Raw genomic sequence first — 4,687 nt, 5'->3', positions numbered from 1 at the left:
AAAGCACTTTTAAGGATTGTGGACATTGTCAGTAAAGAAGAGAGTTGATCTGCAGAGAGAAACTGTGACTGAGAGCATAGCTGATCCAAATTCTCATCAAACATATTGTAACTAAAGGGAATTGTGTAATGACTGAATAGAGAAACCACAAACAGGCACTATAGTGTCAGGCATTGTGAGTTGCCTTTGCCACAAATTTGTCAAAAACATTTACCTATAATTTTTCTCATTCTTTCCCATGACATATATATATATATATATGTGTGTGTGTGTGTGTGTGTGTGTGTGTGTATTAGAAAGTATATACCAGATTTATATAAGTATATACCATGCAAATATTTTATAACTTCTATTCTTGCTTTGCCATTTAAGCAAAAATCCTTTATTAAATTGGAGTCTACTGGCTAATTGTTATTGGGGTGTTACACTGGTGGGGGCTCATGAGCTTGAATATCATGTGTTGTAAGAATTGGGTAACTCGGGGGTAGCCAGGTAGCACAGCGGGTAAGAGCATTGGCCCCAGTGTCGGGATGACCTGGGGATCGAATCCGGGCTCAAATACTTAGCACCACACCCAGAAATAACTGGCCGTGTAACCTTGAGCAAGTTACTTAACCCCAATTGCTTAAAAAAAAAAGAATTGGGTAACTTAGAGGTGATATTATAATTTTCTTTGACTTGAAAGCCCTGAATTTTGGCATGACAGTACTATAGAGAAGTAGTTCTGCCTCCTGCTTCTATTGTGATGTTCCAGGTCTAAGATCTGGCTCTAGATTCACTATTACTGAAGCTTAATTTACTTGTGACCCTTTTGTTCAGAGCCCTGGCTATTTTAGATCTTATTGTGGGAGCTCATTATGGGTTTCCCTTCCTAGTTTCATCTTTAAGGGCCCGATGGAAACAAAAAGGACAAAGCCCACTGTGATAAAGTGTACCTGAAGAAAAAAAGAAGCTATGTAGAGGTATCAGCCACATTTCACAGAATTTCAGAGATAGAAGGTATCTCAGAGTCCATTTATTCCACTTCCTAAGTTACCTGAAGCTCCCTGATAAGCAAGACAAAAGGATGCAGAAAAATCATGTGCTCAGCCCTTCCATCACATGTAATATATTAGTCCATACAGTAGACTCTTTCCAATACTTTCCCATTTCATTAAATTCAAAATTATTTTTTGTATCCTTGAGAGTAATCAGAGTTATTCCATCCTCTATATTTTTATTCCCCACCATCTAGTACTATTCCTGACCCAAAGAAACTTAACAAATAATTGCTGATTAATTAATTGATTCAATAGAATGTAAGCTCTGTGAAAGCAAGGAATGTTTTAGTTTTGTCTCTATATCTCTTTTTTCAAAGTATGGTGCTTTATACATAACAAGCACTTCATAAACATTTAGGGAATTTAACTGAATTGAATCCACTCGACAGGCTACTATAAATTAACTTCCTGATTCTAGTACTGCCTTAACATTTTCCCTGTATTTTGGTATTGTACCACCAAAAACTAGACTTTTCCTCCCTTAGTGAAGAGAGAAAAGTGGTAAAGCACAGATATGAATGAACCATTTGTAAATTTTTTGCATATATGTGTGAGCATGGAGAAGGGATGAGGGGGCAGAAACATTCCTTTCTGTACTAATTCTGCCTGCTTTTAACAGTAAATTGGAATTCTTACCACTGGTGAAGTCCAGGAATCCTCCAGACTTTTTTTTGAAAGCCAACCAGAGAGTGCTCTTGGTACCCTGAACATAGGCTTTCAACCCCAACATGTGATAAATTAGATCTTTCATTTGGAGTTTTTACTGGCCATGTTATGGGAACAACCCTCTGACCAGCTACTAGTGATGAATTTTAAAATCTTGAACCTTGAACCACATCTTAAAGGCATAGTCTACAAGTGTTTGGTATTCACTCAGTAATCTTGTTTATTTTATTTTTTATAATAATCATGCTTATCAATAGTATGCAGTTCATCTAAGTGCCACCCTAAATAACTAAGAGTCAAGTGTATACTTGCCAGAAGAAACCAAGGGCAAGAATAAGTTTAACATTTTAATTTAAAAATATATATATAAGCCAAGTTTGAAATAATTTTCTCTTCCCCTTCCAAGGTTCCCTAGGCTTCTAAGGTGAAATAAATTGCTTCAATTATAAAAGAAGAAAAAAAGAGTCCTGAAAAAATTTTCCCATCAGGAAATCTGTCAAAAATGGTTATTCTTGATAATTTTATTGTTATTGTTTAGTTGTTTCAGTCATCCAACTCTCCATGACCCCATTGGGGGTAATTTTAGCAAAGACAATGGAGTAGTTTGCCATTTACCTCTCCAACTCATTTTATAGATGAGAACACAGAGGCAGAGTTAAGTGACTTATCCAAGGTCACACATCTACTAGGTGTCTGAAGCAAGACTTGAACACAGGAAGATGAGTCTTCCTGACACCAGGACCAGTGCTTTGTCCACTGTTCCACCTAACTGCCAATAGTCATAATACCAACTACTATTGCTATAATAGCACTTCAATGTTTGTGAACATATGTTGTCTCATTTGGTCCTCACAAAAACGTGAGACAAGTTTCTCCACTCTTTACAAATGGAGAAACTGAGGTCAAGAGAGATTAAGTGCAGGATCACACAGCTACCAAGTATCTGAGATGGAACCTTTAGCTCTTTTTGACTTCAAGACAATTGTTCAGAGCAGGTTCAGCACCACGAGGTGGGAGGGAAGGAAGGGGAGGGACCAAGGGACCAGAGGAGTGGAGGTCCTGTGAGCCTGGAGAGGGAGACACCACCAGCACTGCTACAGAGCAGTAGGGAAGCCCCTTAATCCAGTCATCCTCAGTTTCCTCTCCTCCCTCCTTGGTCCCAGGAGCCATGGGTAGCTTGAGGCAGTGCTTCCAGAGTTTCTTGGAGCAGAAAAACATTGTCACCAATGTCCTGGGGAAGCTGGAGGAGGTCTCCGGTGTCAAAAAGTACTACCTGCCTACAGGTTCCATTGCTTTCATGGCTTTCTATCTCATCTTTGGCTATGGTGCCTCCCTGCTCTGAAATCTCTTCGGATTCATCTACCCAGCATATGCCTCCATCAAGGCCATTGAAAGCCCTAACAAAGATGATGACACCATCTGACTAGCCTACTGAGTGATATATAGCATGTTTGACCTGGCCAAGTTTTTCTCTGACACCTTCCTTTTCTAGTTCCCCTTCTACTATGCAGGAAAGTGTGTCTTCTTGCTATGGTGCATGCTTCCAGGGGCCTGCAATGGCTCCCAGATCCTGTACCATTGCCTGATCTGCCCCATCTTCCTGAGGCACCGGGCTTCCATGGACAGCCTGGTGACTGACCTGAGTGGACGAGCCCTAGACACAGAAGCCCATCTAACCTGGGAAGCAACCAAGGCAGGCATGATTCACCCCCAGAAGAATAAGATAAGAGATCAGTCCTGAGCCAGAAGCTTTGAATGACTGGACACCCTCCTCCCAGTCCCCTCAGCATCAAGGGACCCTGGCCCTAGATCCTGGCTCTTGTCTAAGCATCTGACCCCTCCCAGCTGTATGGCTCCACCCAACCTCCACCCTTTTGGGCCTTAGGACATTAGAGAAGTCTCCCCAGTCTGGGAGTTGGGATGGGTGTGGGGGGACCTCTGCGTAGGATCCACCAGCACCTGCTAAGGGGCCCTGCTGGTGCTTGGACTGTTCTAAGTATACCATGAACCATCTGCCTCTGGCCCCCACCACTGCCCTCCCATAAGACTTTTGATGTGTCCTGCCCATTCCAGCTGCCTATGTATTAAAAAAACAAAATAGTCTTACACAGGCAAAAAAAAAAAAAGACCATTGTTCATACTCTCTACCACCTAGCTGTTTCAGATAATATTTTCCTGGGAGACTCCATGTATTTTATACTTTCCTGACAGCCAACATCCCATTTGAAAGAGGAAGGTATTCTTCATACGGGCAACTCCAAATCCTTTTCATTTACCTCTTTGCTTATAGAATAAAGGTCTTTTATGTAAACACATTTATTCAATATCAGCAGTGAACATATACAGTGCATTCTTGAAGTAAGGGAGGTTGTATTAAATTTTTTTTCTAGCTAATTTAAAGGTAACTATCACAAATCCAGAAATTTGGAGTGGCTCATCTTAGCAGCTTTTGCCAATCATCAGATGGTAGAATGAAGTAGTCCGTTCCTCTGGAATTTTTTAATTCCAGCTCTGGGATTCAAAGTATAGACTAAAAGCATAGATTTCCAAGTGCTTCTTATGGCAATCACACCAGGAAATGGAGTTCTCAGTTAGCCTTAACCTGATGAGGGTCTTATGAGTATTTGAATAGACAATGCTGCCACTTAATAACTCAGAAAAAGGGGACATTTTGGTCTTAGGGAACACTCTAAATTCGAAAACTACTCATGTTTAGATATGAATTTTGCCAAGGATTGGAAATCCAGTCTTTATCTAGAAGTGAAGGAAGTGAGCTGAGTCATCCTGGCACTTGCCCCAGTCTGAGAAACATGTGTTGTTATGCATATCTACTATTGTTATAATATCCCTAGACTCCTCTGGTCCCTCCTTCCTGTCACCCTATACCTCTGTGTGTGGAGGAGCTGGCAGATTTCTGAGACCGTTGGAACAATTCTCCATATACTGATAAGGTTCAGGAGGAAAAGAGAATAGAGACTCAT

At 40.9% G+C, this 4,687-nt stretch overlaps 1 pseudogene; it reads left to right on the top strand.

Annotated features, from left to right (window-relative positions):
• Positions 1 to 2,874: 2,874 nt before the first annotated feature.
• LOC138152787 (receptor expression-enhancing protein 6 pseudogene) lies at positions 2,875 to 3,447 on the top strand (annotated as a pseudogene).
• Positions 3,448 to 4,687: the final 1,240 nt, after the last annotated feature.

The sequence above is a fragment of the Petaurus breviceps genome, unplaced genomic scaffold (genome assembly GCF_028583685.1).
Source record: "Petaurus breviceps papuanus isolate PSGF00001 unplaced genomic scaffold, PetGlider_PUasm1.0 90925, whole genome shotgun sequence".
NCBI lineage: Eukaryota > Metazoa > Chordata > Mammalia > Diprotodontia > Petauridae > Petaurus > Petaurus breviceps.
Note: the sequence above shows the minus strand (reverse complement) of the source record. Positions and strands in the feature narration are given on the sequence as shown.